The following is an 18,918-nucleotide window of genomic DNA, read 5'->3' as shown; positions in this document are numbered from 1 at the left end:
TCCAAGTGGTTTACTAAGCCTACAGGCTCTCTAATCTCAGGTAGATCTTTAGGTTTCCCCTGCTGCGGCATGGGGGAAGCTTGATAAGCCATTTTGGGTGTCCAGTTTAACCGTTCTTTTCCCCTGAGGAAGCCAGTTTGGTGAAACAAGGGCCTTATCGGGATATTGCAACAGTTTACTAGAGGAACACATTGATTATGAATGGGACATTGTAACAGCTTACCCAAGAGAATATTTCTTTTAGTTCTTATTGTCGACAAATTGAGAATGTATGTAATATTGTAACACTGCACTTGAGACATTGTAATAATATACCTAAGAGGAACATCTGTCTTCAGTTTCTCTGCCTTTTGTGTTAACATACTGAGTATGTATTAATTTGTTGATGTATTCAGAGTTATGGCCACAATTTGTTACAAGGTATTTCTCCCCTTCAGTTCTTTATGTTAACACATTGAATGAATGTTACATTGCAAGATACAAATGTGTTGGTTATTTCTGAGTTGCTTTTTAAATTGAGTGCCATGTAGTTCTTTCTACTTGACATGTGAATATAAATATAAAACACTCCAAAAGGAGTGGGGCAGAAGCACTTATGGGATTAAACAAAATACAATGTTGTTTATAGCTATAGTTCTTTATTGAAGTATAATCACAAATACAAATGAAAACAAATCACTTAGACCTAACAGAAAATTATTCTAACCTTCCCTTCAAAAGTATTTGAAACAATGTGTCACACATGTAACACCTTTCCTAAGGAGTGGATGATTGAGTAGACCGGGCAATCACCTTTGAGGTGGTCTTACACTGGTTAACCGGCTTGCTGACACCCTTTTGGAGAGATGTATATTGATATCATTTAAAGTCTCAGCTTTTTGATTGATTAGTGTTGTTGATCCTGGTGTTTGTTTAGTTTTAACTGTAATATGTGCCAGATTGGTATGTAGAGGATTTACCCCTTTATCTACCAAAGCTTGATATACCAGATGTAAAGGGTCTACCAAAAGATCAGAAAGCATTTTTTAAAATTCTGCACTATACCCATCTGGTCCTGGGGCTTTAAAAGATCTAGCTTGTCATATGCCCACAGACATCTCTTCTCTATTAATTGGTCAGTTCAACTAATCCAATTGCTCTTCAGTAAAACTTGGCAATCTCATCTTCCCATAGAAATTCCTACATTTCTCAGAGTCCCATTCATTTGAATAGTAAAGTTCTGTATAAAAAGTTTGAGAGCTGTCAAGTATCTCGTGATTTGAATTAGTCAGATTACCTGATTTGGTTTTCAGTGTAGATATGTACTTAGAGGGTCCATGTGTCTTAATCATATTAGCCATGAACCTGCCCGCCATATCACTAAATTGATAGAGCGTAAACTTAGTTCTCTGATGAATCAGCGAGTTCAGTGCTACCTTAGTAACCATATAATTTTCTCTATTCGTTTTGGTATTTGAACGGACTGAGAATGTTTGGCTCTATGAAGCTTTCAATTACAAAAAAACTTCACTTAATTAATTTGATAACAAACTTTAAGTGTTCTACTACCCAGATGTATAGAAAAGGAGGAAAAAAAGACCTCAGAAACCTCATGTTTGTTCTATATAGAACATTCAACATGTAAGAGGTAAATGTAATCACTGGTCTTTAAAAAACCTCCAACCACCCATACTTTAATTTTATTTCGAATCATAAAAAAATTTTTTTTGTGTTTTTTTAAATTGTTTTTGTTTCCTTAAAACTGGTACATTATATTTCAATTGTACTCCAATTTCATTATGTAATCTTCATCAAACATGTTGCTCAAAATGAAAAAAGACTCTTTCACCAATCAATTCCACATATCTTCTGAATATGGTAATGATTTAACTTATCTGTATGATGCATTAAACAATGCTGTCAGAGTCCATTCATAGTTCCTTTTAAGCCGACATCAGCCGATGTTTTGCCATGTGTTATTGTTTGTAAGGTTTTGGGTGGACTCTTGGACACTGTGGCAGGTGACCACTCCCATGGGGGAAAGTCCCGTGAGGGGCCACAGGTCAGGCTCAGCTTTAGGACACACAACACAGAATTATCTTTTATTAAACAGAGTTGAGAAGCCACCAGAGGTGGCAGTAGTGAGTAGAGATGAAGCCTGGCTGGGCTTGTAGTCCCTCAGGACACTGGAACAGCGATCCCTCAATATCTGTGCTGTAGTGGAGAGAAACTGAGATAGTGAGTACAGTGGAGCATACACAGGGTTCTGGTATAGAGCCTCATTGGTTGATTACTCACACAGTGGTTTCTCCCGGAAGGTAACACAGAAGCTGGAATAGAGGCAGATCCTTGAGGAGCGAGTACCTGATTCCAGGGAACAGCTCTGAGAGAATATAGATGGTAACTCACTGATGGTGTAGGCAGCGGTTTCTTCCAAGCAGAAGTGAGCTCAGGCAGCGAGTCCGGGAACATGGGCCCTCAAGGAGCGAGTGCCGGTTCCAGACAGCGACCTGAAAGTAAAGAGAGAGGCCCCCCGAGGAGCGGGTACCTCGATAAAGTAAGTCCAATTAAGGAGAGGCAGAGTAGCTAGGTACGGAGAGCGAATCCCATCCGTAAGGAGTCCCTTGCTAATTCGATTAGCTAGCAAATAGAGTAGGCTTTTGTATCCGGGATGCGTGACGTCATCACAGGGGGACGCCCCTAAGGTTCGCGCCAAAGAAGAAATAAGAAGCAGGGCCGTGCAGCGCACGCGCCCTACGGCAGCTGAACAACATGGCGGGATGCAGTGCCCAATCCGGACTGGGGATGCCGGAAAGGACGGCAGGCAGATGCCGCGGCAGCCAGGTGTCCATCAACCGTGGGAGGAGTCGCCAAAGAGGTAAGGAGGGCGGAGTGGAGACGTCGGGCAGCGCCAGTCGTAACACCACGAGGCTGTTTCAAGGCAATTACTATATGAATCAAAGAATTGAAATGAGCAACATTCTTTGGCAACAATTCAAACATATAACAATGAAAAGGTCTATGCATACCTTCCAAACGACAACGTCCAACATCTGATGATTTTATCTACTGCGGTCTACAACCGCTAATGGCGATTTAATGTACAAAAATGCCAGTGCATGCGCCCCGCTTTTATGTGGATAACTGCCCAATCACCTTTGTCTCTTTTCATCCACGTATCTACAATGAATCTGATTCATCAGTATTTTTCTTGTGTTTTTTTATATCTTCTTTTTTTATTATTTCAATGACTCCAATTACTTATTCGGATAAACTTGATGTTAAATATCTCTACTTCCACAAAAAGATAATTCCAAAAATGTTTTTTTATTATTATGTTGTTGAAGTTAATGGACCACATATTCATGATGAAAATTATTCAGTCCTATAGTCTGTGGCTATGTTCAATAGAATGGAAACCAATCGATTTCGAGATTTAATCCAGACGGAGAGAAACTGAAGTTTAAAAATCCATCTCATTTCCTCTTGTAGCTTTATCACCACCTCTAACAGTTGATTTGATTTGTTCCAAAACGCTGCATTTTAGCTCTCCAAATTTGTGTTTCATATTGATGCAATGGTTAACTAATGGAACCTCTATCTTCATGGTCTTTAAACAGCTCTTATGTTCTGAGAGTCTTGTACATAGAGATCTAATTGTGTTGCCCACATATAGTAACTTACACAGACACATTAGAACATAAACCACAAATTCAGAATTGCAATTGGTAAAATCTCTTAGTACATATTTTTTCGAATCTTTTGGATTAGTAAACATATCACCTTGCATCATTATTCCGCAAAAAGAGCATTTCCCACATTTATGATGACCACGCACAGACCCACCTCCTAATGTATTGACCATACTCTTCTTTCTATCTGCCAGAAAAGATGGACTCACAATTTCTTTTAAATGTTTTGATCTTACATATGGCATTCATATTTTGACCTCCTTAAAACAAGGCAATAAATGTAAGATGTCAGAATGTGATTTAATAATTTTGGTTAAACCCGAAGTCAAACTCGTGTACCTCGTGACAAAATTTAAATGACTCTTGTCTTGATTGTTAGTTGGTGACCTACTGAGCAAGTGGTCTCAGTTAGAGAATCTAGCTCTCTTATAGCATCTCTTCAGTAGTTTAGCTGGATATCCTCGTGTATTCCACACATAAAGAAAGGTGGAAGGAAGGCAAAACGATTTCTGGCATGGTTAAAAGATGAAGTGAAAGAGGCTATTTTAGCCAAAAAAAATCCTTCAAAAATTGGAAAAAGAATCTATCTGAAGAATATAGGTTAAAGCATAAGCATTGTCAAGTTAAGTGTAAAACATTGATAAGACAGGTGAAGAGAGAATTTGAACTGAAGTTGGCCGTAGAGGCAAAAACTCATAATAAAAACTTTTTAAAACATATTCGAAGCAAGAAACCTGTGAGGGAGTCAGTTGGACCGTTAGATGACGGAGGGGTTAAAGGGGCTCTTAGGGAAGATAAGGCCATTGCAGAAAGACTAAATGAATTCTTTGCTTCTTTGTTTACTATTGAGGATGTTGGGGAGATACCCGTTCCGGAGATGGTTTTCAAGGGTGATGAGTCAGATGAACTGAACCAAATCACTGTGAACCTGGAAGATGTAGTAGGTCAGCTTGACAAACTAAAGAGTAGCAAATCACCTGGACTGGATGGTATGCATCCTAGGGTACTGAAGGAACTAAAAAATGAAATTTCTGATCTATTAGTTAAAATTTGTAACCTGTCATTAAAATCATCTATTGTACCTGAAGACTGGAGAGTTGCCAATGTAACCCCAATATTTAAAAACTGCTCCAGGGGCGATCCTGGAAAATATAGACCAGTGAGCCTGACTTCAGTGCCAGGAAAAATAGTGGAAACTATTCTAAAGATCAAAATCGTAGAGCATATAGAAAGACATGATTTAATGGAACACAGTCAACATGGATTTACTCTTGGGAAGTCTTGCCTAACATCTGCTTCATTTTTTTGAAGGGGTTAATAAACATGTGGATATAGGTGAACCAGTAGATGTAGTGTATTTGGATTTTCAGAAGGCATTTGACAAAGTCCCTCATGAGAGGCTTCTAAGAAAACCACAAAATCATGGGATAGGAGGCGATGTCCTTTTGTGGATTACAAACTGGCTAAAAGTCGGGAAACAGAGTAGGATTAAATGGACAATTTTCTCAGTGGAAGGGAGTGGGCAGTGGAGTGCCTCAGGGATCTGTATTGGGACCCGTACTTTTCAATATATTTATAAATGATCTGGAAAGAAATACGACAAGTGAAGTAATCAAATTTGCAGATGATACAAAATTATTCAGAGTAGTTAAATCACAAGCAGATTGTCATAATTTGCAGGAAGACCTTCTGAGACTGGAAGATTGGGCATCCAAATGGTAGATGAAATTTAATATGGATAAGTGCAAGGTGATGCATATAGAGAAAAATAACCCATGCTATAGTTACAAAATGTTAGGTTCCATATTAGAGCTACCACCCAAGAAAGAGATCTAGGCTTCATAGTGGATAACACATTGAAATCATCTGTTCAGTGTGCTGCAGCAGTCAAAAAAAGCAAACAGTATGTTGGGAATTATTAGAAAGGGAATGGTGAATAAAACGGAAAATGTCATAATGCCTCTATATCGTTCCATGGTGTACAATTCTGGTCACCGCATCTCAAAAAAGATATAGTTGCGATGGAGAAAAGTACAGAGAAGAGCAACCAAAATGATAAAGGGAATGGAACAGCTCCCCCTATGAGGCAAGACTAAAGAGGTTAGGACTTTTCAACTTGGAGAAGAGATGGTTGAGGGGGGATATGACAGAGGTGTTTAAAATCATGAGAGGTCTAAAATGGGTTAATGTGAATCAGTTATTTACTCTTTCGGATGATAGGCTAGGGGGCACTCCATGAAGTTAGCATGTGGCACATTTAAAACTAATCGGATAATGTTCTTTTTCAGTCAACGCACAATTAAACTCTGGAATTTGTTGCCAGAGGATGTGGTTAGTGCAGTTAGTGTAGCTGTGTTTAGAAAAGGATTGGATAAGTTCTTGGAGGAGAAATCCATTACCTGCTATTAATTAAGTTGACTTAGAAAATAGCCACTGCAATTATTAGCAACAGTAGCATGGGATAGACTTAGTTTTTGGGTACTTGCCAGATACTTATGGCCTGGTTTGGCCACTGTTGAAAACAGGATGCTGGGCTTGATGGACCCTTGGTCGGACCCAGTATAGGCATGTTCTTATGAATAGAAGTGCAATTTCTTTGGATCCTTAACAGCTGTGAAAACGGTAAACTATTTTTGAGATGTTCTGGATGGAAACTTCTATATTCCAGGAATGTATTGCGATCAACTGGTTTCTTATATAGCGTAGTTTCTAATCTTCCTTCATCAATTTTAACCACTTGGACATCTAGAAAAGTAATAGATATATCATCATACTGAATTGAAAATTGAATTTCTTCCTCACAGGAGTTTATCCAGTTGAAAAATTCCAATAGTTTCTTTTCAGAACCTGACCAAATTACAAAAACATCATCTATGAATCTTCTCCATAGATGAATCTTCCTTGTAAATGGGGAATGTTGTATCCATAGTTTTTCAAACCTCTCCATGTAAAGATTGGCTAATGACGGTGCCATCGTTGCACCCATGGATGTACCTGAAATTTGTTCATTAAATTTATTTGACATTCCAGCTCCAAGAAATGTTTGTCAACATCCCTTCTCATCCGAATCATGGAAGAGATATCTCCCCTCAGAACAACCTTAGCAGTATATCAGAACAGAATGGGGTCATCTACACGAATATTATTATTAATTGTGTAATCTTTCCATTTTGTTCTCACATAATCCTGGAATTGGAGGATCTGTAGCCAAATAGTAAGGAAACCGTCAACTATTAGTCAATGGGTCCCACAGCTGATAAGAAAATGGGATCCAAACTGGACCATGGTCAGAGATCAAAATCTCATCAATGTCCATTTTAATGACTCCTGAGAAAATATTCGTACCAAGCAATATATAATCTAATCTAGAGAAGGTGAAGTGCGCTCTTGAAAGATGCATGTAATCCTTCTCCAGTGGATGTAGCACCCTCCATGCATCCACCAATTGTAATCCCTCTACCAATATATTCCCTTAGTAGGGGAGCTTCTATCACCCTTTGCCAACCCCGATCTGTCCAATACAGTGTCCCTAACAACAGTAAGATTTCCTCCCAATACTAAACCATCTTCCACATAAGGGAGTAATAATTTATATCTTCCCTGAAAAAAGGTGTGATCATAGTTGTTAGGAGCATATATATATATTGCAGAGTACTTTTGTTTTGTTTTTTTAATTTAATTTTTATTGAATTTTAATCAACTTTACAGAACATAAGTTCAGGATATCAGATAACATAAGTAATATCCCACTTGTATTAACAACCAATACAATACAAGTAAAAGTAAAAAGTATTTCTTTTTCTTATCTGAAAAATCATAGGTAAATGGAGAGTCCAATATACATTGAGCAGTTTACAAAAGAAAAAAGGCGAAGCTATTATTTAACCAAGCATCTCGCCCTATAGAATGATTCCTGAAGGATTACTTAAATGCCCGGACATTGGGGCAATTTCAGGAATGTGAGTCCAGATATATTCGCAGCTGTGCAGGATCTTGAAAAACATACCTAGAGTCTTGGAAAATCAAAATACGTTTTGAGGGAAAATGTAATATAAATTTTGCACCCCTATTTGTAGGAAACTCCTCCTTCTCTCCTGTGTAGCCTTTGTTACATCTGGATAAATCCAGATTCTGTAACCATGAAACACAAGGTCTTGGTTTCTAGGAAAATTTCTCAGAACAGAATCTCTTTCAGAGATAAAAACAAATGAAACAAAGTTTCCCTTGTTGCTATTACAGTGTCCAGAGTCATTTCAAGGAGTGCAGTAACATTCAAAGACTCTTCTTTCCCTCCTTGAAATTGTGTTGAATTTTCTTGTTGCTTTTCCTTGGCACTAGGCAAGTAATATATCCTAGCTATGGCAGGTAACGCCTCCTCTGGGAATTTCAGGATATCTTTAACATAACTTCTGAACAAATCTCGTGGTGACAGTCCTTTAGCCTTCGGGAAATTCAGTATCCTCAGATTAACTCGTCTGACTCATTTTCCATTCTCTCAATTCTATTATAACTTATAGATTCAGATTTTACCAAGTTATTTTGCATTTCTTTTATGTCCTTAATTCTTTGTTCATTCTCTGTCACTTTCTTTTCCAAAGTAGTAATTTTAGTGTCCACATTCTTAGTATGTTGCAAGTTTTCTCTAAGTAAACTCGACATAGCTTTAATAGAAGAGTCCATTGGAACAAACATATCCCATATTGTGTCTATTGTGATTTCCTTAGGTTTTATCAAAGGAAAATGCCAGTTACTTGTATCTCCGGCTCACTCCTCCCTGTTGTCCCAAGTTCCCCGGTCTTACCATCTTTCTGATGATTCATGGTCGCCAGGTCCCCGGAGCCTTGGTCAACTCGGCTCTCCGAAAGAGCGCCTCACTTGCGTCCTTTCTCGGGACCGTTGTTCTCGAAGGCGCCATTTTCCTTTCCAGCCATTCGACTGTGGCGTCTCCAGAAAAACTGAAGATGTCAGATGGTGGTTCTGGGGCTTCTGGTGTGCCGGGACTGAGGGATGTTTCCTCCACCTGGGTCCCCGAGGCCTGCTCCGCATCGGGGATCTCTGCGTTTCCTCCCGCTGGCAAATTCCTCACAGGACCAGCGAACAAACTCTTGATTCGTGGCTGTCTGAGATCCAAATTTGGAGTAGAGGTAATAGATGGCTTCAATTTTGCCTTTCGTTTTATATGCGGCATAGGAAAAAATTTTAAGGTAAAGTTTAAAAAAAAAAAAAGGCAAATTGCGAGTATAACCACGGAGCGAGGTTATTCACGTCTCATCTACAGGGCGGCCATCTTGGACTCCGGTACTAATGTTTTATGATCAAGCTTAGTCTTCAAAAGTAAATATCTACCATTAGGATCTTTAATCTCTCTCTTAATAATCAGTGGTAAGTTTTTATGCACTAGTATTGTAACCACAGCTGATCTTGTGGTTACTGAGGCAAAATGAACCTTCCCAACCCAATATTTCTGCAGCTTAGTGCGCTCTAGATCACTTAAATGTGTTTCTTGCCAAAAAACCCCCAAAAAACCAAGGTCAGCTGCTTTTTTTTTTTCAGCGTAATAAAGATTTTAATTCTTTTAACTACTGAATTTATTCGACACACATTCCAGAAGAACAACTTCACCCCTTTGGATGCCATTTATCCATATCCAGACCTCATTTCAATCCTCATTTCAAAAATACCAAACAGCTAAGGTAGGAACCTTCCCAGCTTAAATCCCCACCTGAACCTCAGAAGAGCCTGCTCCAGTACACTGTATTCCCCTTGCTCAACCTGCCCAGAACTTGTCGAATCAAGTATAAAACAGAAAAAAACAGTCTTCATTTCCCCAAATCCCTAAGTCACCCCCCTTTATCCAATCACATACAACTTTAACCAAGATCACTTTCAGTGCATTCGACCCCTCCCCCCACTACCTACTCCACTCCCATCATTCCCACATTGAAATAGTAAATTTCTTAGTATCCAGTCAAATGAATCCAGAACAAATGAGTTATGCACCTCTACCAGCAGATGGAGACGGAGCAAACTGACATCATGGTACATACACTGCTGCAGTGACAGCCTGCCTGTATTTTCCGTCTCCAGCAGATGGTGGAGGTGCATGTCCCTCCTGGGGATTGCTTCATTTTGAAAAAGGAGAATTAAGGATATTATATTTGCTCCGCTCGTCGCTCCCACAGTTGAGAATTACTGAGGTGATTTCCGTGGTCCTTCAGATGAGTGCCTTGGTCTGACAGCTGGTTTTTCACCTGGTGTGGACTTAGCTGCTTAAGTGGCTGAAAGGCAGCAGGTGGAGGAAGATGAGCGTGGCGGTGACGACATATGCCCTCTCCCTCCGCAGCCGAAGACCGTCTCTGTACTCAACCAGGTAAGGCTGAGCTCAAGCAAGTTAAAAAAAAAAAAAAATTTATAGAGATGTAAAAGGAGGCTTTTGTAGCGTAGGGCTTCCTCCTTTTTCTCGGTCTCCGTGCTCTGCACGCTGTTCTGACGTTTGTCCCACTCCATGGGAGGTTGAGGGACATGGGTAGCCTGGCCGGTTGAGCAGCCTTTGTGGCTAGGCCCCGCGTGGTAGGCTGCAAGGGCAATCTGTGCTGCCCTCTACAGGATTGTTGGTTCGGTGTGTGCGTCTAGCTGTGCATCCAGGTTGTGTGTCCAGTTGTTGGATGCTTAGTCAGGGCTTGTATTATGTATAGTAAGTTATGCGGTGCCTTAAGTGGCTGCATGCTTACCTGTGCGCACAAGTTATATTGTGTGCTTAAATTGTTTTACGACACTTATTTTTGGGATGTCTAAGTTTTGGATGCCTAGGTGTGAGAAGCCTAAGTACTGGACGCCTAATTTTTTGATGCCTAGGTTGGACACCTAGTATTTTTGGACGTACAAAAAAAAAAAAAAAAAAGCTAGATGCATGCCTCTGGCCACCGCTCAAGCACACTGTCAGCCATAATGGCGCCTATGCCTAAGAAACCTAAGCGCCTTTCTCTTTGTACTGCCTGTCATGTTTGGACATCTCAGCCTCATCTCCAGATGATCTCTGCCTCACACACAGCAGGAAAAGATAATGTAAGAGCAGACTTTCTCAGTGGGTAGAATCTGGACCCAAGAAAATGGGCTTTGTCAGACAAGGCATTCCAGCTGATTCTGGATCGCTGGGGTCCCCATTCCTAGACCTCCTGGTGACTTCTCGCAGTGAGAAAGTTCTGCAATTCTTCAGCCACAGGAGAGATCCAAAGTTGTTAGGGATTGATGCCCTAATGCAGGAGTGGCCAAAAGATAAGTTGCTGTATGTCTGAAGGATCGAGCACCACAGAGGGATGGTGCTCTTGATTGTTCTGGATTGGCCCAGGAGGCCGTTGTATGTGGATTTGTGGCAGCGGCTCTTAGGGCACTCACCCCTTCGACTTCTGGCACACAGAAACCTGCTAAGTCAGGGTCCGGTTCTTCACAAAGATCTGACTCTATTTTGTCTGAGAGAACGCGATTGCTGAAATGTGGATACTCTCTGGCAGTGATTTCCACTTTACTTAGAGCTAGAAAGTTCTCCACTTCCTTGGCCTATATGCGAGTTTGGCGAGTGTTTGAGGCCTGGTGTGAGGATCGAGGTACTCTTCCTCATTTGGCCAAGATCCCGCTCATTTGGGAATTTTTGCAGGATGGCTTGAATAAAGTTTGGCCTTTAATTCCTTAAAGGTACAAGTAGTGGCTCTCGCCTGTTTCAGGGGCCAGGTGAATGGTGATTTCTTGTCGGCTCATCCTGATGTGGCCCGTTTCCTGAAAGGAGTGAAACATCTTTGTCCTCCCTTGCAGTTTCCAGTAGCCTTATGGAGTCTAAATTTGGTCTTGGATTTCTTAGTGGGTCCTACGTTTAGACTGATGTGTAACTTGTCCTTGTGGTTACTGACCTTAAAAATGGTATTTCTTGTGGCAATTTGTTTTGCATGGAGAATTTCCAAGCTGCAGGCCTTGACATGCCAGGAGCCTTTCCTTCGGGTGACTCCAGGGGGGTGATATGGCTGTGTACTGTTCCTTCTTTTTTACCGAGGGTAGTCCATCTCCCTGCTGTCTCTGGACAGAGAGAGAGAGACATAGGGGAGTATAATCTGTTGCGACCCTTGGATGTCAAGAGACATATCATCTGGTATCTGGAGGTTACTGAGCCTTTACAGAAAACAGATCGCTTGTTTGTTCTTCACGGTGGGACTAAACAAGGAGAGCTGGCCTCGTGAACTACAGTAACCCGCTGAATTACGGAGGTAATCACGGCAGCATACATTGATGTTGGCAAGCCGGTACCTAGTCAGGTTAAGGCTCATTCCACTAGGGCTCAGGCAGTGTCATAGGTGGAAGTTAGGTAATCTCCCATTGACATTTGCTGAGTGGCAAAGTGGTTCTCCTTACACACCTTTACCAGGTTTTATCGTCTGGATGTGCAGGCCCGGGAGGACGCAGTCTTTTCAAGTGTGGTTTTGACAGGACCACAGGCACCCTCCTGCCCTATTTGGGAGTATCTTGGGTTCATCTCACTTGTTCTGGATTCATCTGACTGAACACTAAGAAGTGAGGCATTACTACTTACTTGATAATTTCCTTTTCTTTAGGACAGTCAAATGAATTCAACTTCCCTCCCTTGGCTGCCGAATGATTGTATTATGGTGGTCTTATGTGACTATGTGTTACAGGGATTACTGGTAAGTGTTAGTCCAGTCCCTAGACTAGTGTTAATACATATCTTGTCTGAGCTCAGTGCTTCCTGTTGGCTGAGTATTGACATGGTTATCTGTTTTTAATCAAGTTTTTTGCTAGTCTGTCCAGAGTTTGGCTTTGAAGAAAATACTGGCAGGCTAATGTAACTACAGGGGTATATTTACTGTGACGTCAGTTTGCTCCGTCTCCATCTGCTGGTAGAGGTGCGTAACCCACTTGATCTGGATTTATCTGACTGTCCTAAAGAAAAGGAAATTATCATGTAAGTAGTAATTTCTCAATCTTTATTCAAGAAAATACAAACAGTAAAAAAATGGTTTCTCAAAAGATAGTGAAGCGATCTTCTCGGTACACCAAACAAGCCTCTTCTGAAATAACTCATACATGGAAAAAGCATTACAATTAGCTCTCACCCATGTGTTCAGCGCCTAGAAACATGGGGAGAAATAAAAGGATGAAAATCAAAAACATCATAATAATAAGCTAGCAGAAAGATGTACGTTCTCTTTCACTGTTTTAGTATTCCGAGTTAGGATGGAACGAATTGCACAAACATCTGAAGGTAAACCACATCGTATATACACCATCAAGGAAAAAAGGAGGCCCATCCATCTCACACTGAATCCAGGCATCAGCTGAAAGATCAGCGCTCGTTAACAGCCTTAGCTTCCAATTCTGCAACATAGTCACAGGCTGTGGTAGAATCTGTAAACCATTTCATGCCATTTCCAAGTGTAACACGCAGTTTCGCTGGCGGCATTCAATTTAGTGAATACTGGTGCAAATGCTCGTCTTTATGTTGAAAGGTCGGCGGTAATCTTCAAAAAGTAGTATTTTCATATTATGAGAAAGCTGTTTCCCCGAATGAAGTGCCTGAAAGATCTCTGTTTTATATGTGAAATTGAGCACTGTAGTGATGACGACATACGGGCAATCAGCCTTTTCTCTTTTGGGCCCAAACTGTGGTCTCTCAAAACACAGATTACCCTTCACTTCTGACAGGCCCAGTTCCTACAGAATCTAATCCTCCAGAAAATATGGCAAATGGCGATCTTCCAGCGACTCAGTTAAGCCAAGGAAACGTAGATTATTGCAGTGAGATCCATTCTCCAGCTCCTCAAGCTGTTCCTTATTCTTTTTCATTGCCAACTTTAGTGTAGCAACCTCATTTTGAAGTGAAGTAAGACCATCATGGTTGTCAGAAATTCTCTGTTCCATCTCTGCAAAGCACCTCTCATAACCAGTTAATGTCACAGACATTTCTTACAATTTATCAAAGATTTTTTAAAATTCCAGTTCTTATGCTTCAGCCACTCCTAACTTTAATTCTGTAATTGCTGCAGCTTGCAGAAACTCCTCCTTAGAGCACATGGTCTGCCCTACCATCTTGGATTCCACCTTTTTAATTTCTCCTTTTCTTTGTCTTGGCGATCTATGTAGACATGACAACTAATACTGCAACCTGAATGTCCAGATTATATCATGATTCATTTCATTTCCAAAATTACAATATAATTATAGGTCGATGGGGGTGGATTAGCAGCAATGACAGCTCAAGAAAGGCAATCACAGCCTCTCCCTTTCAATGCTCTACATGATCTCCTATAGCCAACTTTAAATGCCCAGATGTGCTTAGTTTTAAGCCAGAGTATATATATTTTAGGGTATACTCAGCCTCTTGGCAGTTCAGGTAAAATGTGAATTTATGTCAGAATTTTTTGAGTCTTTTCCTTTTGCCAGATTCACTTGTTGGGCGTGTGAAATGCAGCAGGTTTAGATGCTCTGGCAGACCTGGGATGAGAGATAAAATGATCATTCTCTGCATATAGCTTGCATTTGTATTACTTAATTTCAGTCCTAGGGCTGATGATGACTCCAGCAGTGTGGGCGGAATCCTTGATGTAGATATTAAACATAGTGGGGCTTAGGTCATTCACTCAGGTTTAGATAAAATTATTGGCATTTTTAACATTCTTTCCCCCTCTCCAGTCAGTTAAGTGCAGGGTGATTTTTTGTGTGTGTATATATAGAGACCACCCAGGTGGCCCTAGTCTAAGCCCTGAGGGTAGAGAGTTAAGAGAGGGGCATATCATCGAATATAGTACCTCCTCTGAGCCTTAATGGAGTGATGAGCTCCTATTTGTATAAGAGGAGTGAGCAGAGAGTGTAGTATGGCATTTTAGTTAGAATTTGAACTGGAAGTTGCTACTTGTGTTCCTGTCTTTTGTTTTGGGCCTCACAGCCTAAGACCCTTGGAGAAGGAGCGAGGTTTACCCTGCTCAGTGCATTCCCTTATCTTGGAGGGTTTGCCTCCATTCCTGGATTAAGTGAACTGTTTTGTGACGTCATTTTTTGAAATTTTTTATTTTCCTTTTGTGAATCCGTGGTCCTATCTGGAGGAGGGACAGACCCTGCCTTTGGAGGACAGGGTAGGGAAGTCCTGCTGTGCCCCTCTCACCATAAGTAACTGTAGTGTCTTGCCACAAGAGAGAGCGTTTTCCATGGAGTTGAGAGGATTTTTTTTTTGTAGTTTTCCTGAGGGGGGAGGAAGTTTGAGACCACACGTCCTTACCCAGAGGTTGGGGAAGGTGAAGATCTGGTTTTCCCAGCCATGGATCCTTCATCCAGAGAGTTCCAACAGAGCATTTTGGAGAGGAGAGCCAGAGTTAGAAGAGACGTGGTATCTGGAGATTCCCTTGGAGTCTTTACCCCAGGACACAGGTCACTGACTGTATTTTTGAAGATCTGGAGTTTATTTGGGACCTCAGGTACTGTTGGGAAGAGATCTCTCTACACATAGGATACCCCCGCCATCTGGGACACCAATCTTTCTACTCCCTGGAGGATAAGTAAATCTCAGGAGCCAATGCTGAGGGACACTTACACGGCGAGTGAAGAGAATTATATGGAAAGAGATCAGTCTGGACACAGATGTAATTGGGAGCAGCTTTTGTTGAATTGATTATTTTGAACAAATCATAATTTTTAATTTGGAATACTTAACCAGAGTGTTCTGCCTGATCCATTCAAGGTACCTATCCCCAAGTGCTTTGAAGGATAGTTCCGCCTTCCATTGGAAAAGAGCCTACACTCTGGGGTAAAAGGACTGGCGACTGTACAATTGGGATTTAGCCCCAGACTGTGTGTGACCTTGCAAAGTTTAGTGAACACCCTGAATTGGGGGAGGCATGCACGTATCTCTACACACACACACGTACACATGTTTAGGCACCTCTGGTCAAATTTTAGTGAACAAAAGCTGACACAGACTCTTCATAGTACAAATTTATACAAGGCATGCAAGAGGAACCATTAAAGTTAAGTCTTAAACTTCATAAGAACTAATTTTACTTGCAAAGAAAAATTTCTAAAAAAGAAATTGTTGACACTTATCAGGTGACTTATGATTATAATAATGGATACATGCAAGATATGTCACATAGATTATGTGCAATCAGTGCATGAGATGATGGTCCCACTTTTTACATGCATATTTTCTGAGTTATCGCACTAGCTTAATCTTGAGGGGGATCTTGAATAAATACAGAGTAATACACAACATCTTTCTTCAATGTTTTATGCAAAATTACTATTTATTTATTAATTTTAATAGATTAAAAATAATAAAACAGTGAATATGGCACATGCTAAACCTTGGCTACCTTTCCAGTTGATGCATTACTACTTTTTTAAAGTTGTTAATAAGGCCTAGAAGGTTGCTTGACTTGTTAGGCCGCCTGTTAGTCAGATGAAGACAACTCCACCATTGAACAAATACACTGACCTTTCAGGTTATGATTGTTTTGTTTACTTTTAACAACCATGAACTCTTCTAAGCAGCAGCTGTTTGAATATTTGAAAATGAAGATAATTCACTCTTATTAAATAGGGGATGGCTATAAAAAATATCTAAAGGTTTCCAGCTAGCCAATTCAACTGTCAGAAATATTTTTAAGAAATGGAAGTTACATGGAACTGTTAAAGTCAAGGTAAGATCTGGAAGACCAAGAAAAATATCTGCTAGAACTTCCCGAAAACGGGTTCGATTTGAAAACCAGAATCCACAGATCACTGTAAACAACCTCCTGAAAAGTTTAGCTGACACTGTAGTAGTTATCTACAAGTCCACAGTAAGCGATACTTACACAACAATGATCTGCATTTGGAGAGTTGTCAGAAGGAAATCTTTTCTACTATCTCATCACAAAAGTCGAAAGTATGAAAAACAAAACCTTGATATGCCTGAAACTTTTTGGAGCAAATTGCTTTGGATTGATGAAATGAAGATTGAACTGTTTGGCCACAACCACACAAGATACATTTGGATATAAAAGAGTGAAGCATTTGAAGAAAAGAACACCTTGTCAACTGTTAAGCACAAGGCTGGATCTATTTTTCTTTGGGGTATGTGGCAGCCAGTGGCACAGAAGATTGTATGGGTGGAAGTATGGAATCAAGTAAATATCAGCATATCCTAGAAGTTAATGTCCCTTAGGCAGCAAAGAAATTGAAGCAGAAAGGCTGGATATTTCAGCAAGACAACAGACTGAAATATATCTCAAAATTAATCATTACATACTTACAGGAAAGAAAGATGAACGTTTTAGAATGGCTGTCACAGCCCTCAGACTTGAATATCATTGAAAATCTCTGTGGAGAGATCCCAAATATGCAAGGAGACATAAAAATATTTCTAAAGTAGAAGAGTTGTGGAAGGACGAGTGTGAAAACAATTCCAAAAGCAAGAATAGAAAGACTTAGCTGGCTGCAGGAAATGATATCTGCCAAAGGAGGTGTTACAGACTGGAGGAGTGTCCAAACTTTTGTACATGTCAAATTAAGTTTTGTATTTTCAGTCTGTTAACATCTATTTATCGAATTATTTATTTAAAAGCATTCTAACCCAGCAAACAAAGTTCTTGGTGAGGTACATGTATTTAATAGGTACATTTATTTTTTTATAAAATAAAGAAAAACTGAAATTTTTATGCAGAAGCTGGCAAATCAGCTTCTACCTATGATTGCATACAGAGGTTCTCCTGATTTGACTTTCTTCTTGTATTAAAGACCAATAAACTTGCATAAACAAAATCAAATATTAAAAAAAAAAAAATCATGCAGTTATTCATTGATTAGAGGTCAGGGGTCCCATCTAGAGCTCAGTAGAAACTGCAAACATGTTTAGTAAGTGCAAATGTAGTGGGACGATGAACAAATATATTGACTTATTTACAGCTATTTTTAAATACTCAGCATTAGAAAAGATGATGCTTGGAAACATATTTTGTCAGTGCAATTAAGGAGAAATGATAGAGAATGAAGCAGAAAATGACAGTGAACTTGTATTGGGTCCAAGCAGTACTTCTTTTTGTAGTCTTTCGTTTGAGCACAATCATTTTAAGATTGTCAGTTTTCTTTTGTCTTTATGTAGCTTTTTTTTGTCACAGATGCTGTTGTCTGACCCAGGACGGTTCAGAGGAGTCACTCTTAGAATGATTTATGGAGAACGTATTCATCTACAGTAGAAAGAATATAAACCACCTGGAGAGTTTGTGATTTACCAACAGTTCCTCCTACCTTTTCAATTTGTGTTGCAGGATTAAGGACAGAGGAGGATTTGTTTTGTTTATGAAAGGATCCATAGAAATCTGCCTGCAGCAAAATGTCAGTCTACAATCTGGTTTTGACTTTGGGTATTTATTAGTGGAAATAACATAAGGTGTGTGTAGTACACACAAACAGTTTAGTCAAAAAATCTTAGGGTGAGTGAGACTAGGAACAAAAAGAAAATCTGGCTACATATGTTTTATGATCAGAATAAAACTTTAGGAAACAGTTTTATTCCTTACCTACAGAGGGGAATTAAATCACCAGATGACTGGATATTTGGAAATCAGGCAAAAGAAATTCTTTTTTTTTTCTGATTGAGTAAAGCAAAACCTGTTTGTCAAAACAAGCATTTATTTCAGTTGAGAAACTATTTTACATGGTTTATCTATATTCGGTTTTTGTCTATAATAGAGATCATACATTTTAGCTTCTAAAATTGCATTGTCTTCCCTCTCTTACCCCCATGCCAAATTTTAGTAGATTATAAATGGACAAAAATCCAAGAATACAGTATATATTACCTGATTTGAGCGAGTACAGTGAGCATGAATCCCTTCTGTGAAGAAGCTTCCAACAGAAAGCTGGTAGTCCCTCCCATAACACACCAATGATGCAGCACTAGCAATCCCTTCTGCAACGCAGCAGCAGTACAGGGCCGCAGCATAATCATGGTGCAGGGCAATGGGTCTCTTCCTCAACTTCCCAGTAATGTAAATCCAGAAATTCATCCTTCCATTCCATTATTCAGAGTAGTTAAATCACAAGCGGATTGTGATAAAATGCAGGAGGACCTTGCAAAACTGGAAGATTGGGCATCCAAATGGCAGATGAAATTTAATATGGACAAGTACAAGGTGAAGCATATAGGGAAAAATAACCCATGCTGTAGTTACACGATGTTAGGTTCCATATTAGGAGCTACCACCCAGGA

At 40.0% G+C, this 18,918-nt stretch overlaps 1 protein-coding gene across 4 annotated transcripts in view; it reads left to right on the top strand.

Moving 5' to 3' along the window:
* The window catches only part of CWF19L2 (CWF19 like cell cycle control factor 2), a 664,038-nt gene that overhangs the window by 184,885 nt on the left and 460,235 nt on the right, over positions 1-18,918 (top strand). The gene's annotated exons all lie outside the window — the stretch shown is intronic.

The sequence above is a fragment of the Rhinatrema bivittatum genome, chromosome 5 (assembly GCF_901001135.1).
Source record: "Rhinatrema bivittatum chromosome 5, aRhiBiv1.1, whole genome shotgun sequence".
NCBI classification, from domain to species: domain Eukaryota; kingdom Metazoa; phylum Chordata; class Amphibia; order Gymnophiona; family Rhinatrematidae; genus Rhinatrema; species Rhinatrema bivittatum.
Note: the sequence above shows the minus strand (reverse complement) of the source record. Positions and strands in the feature narration are given on the sequence as shown.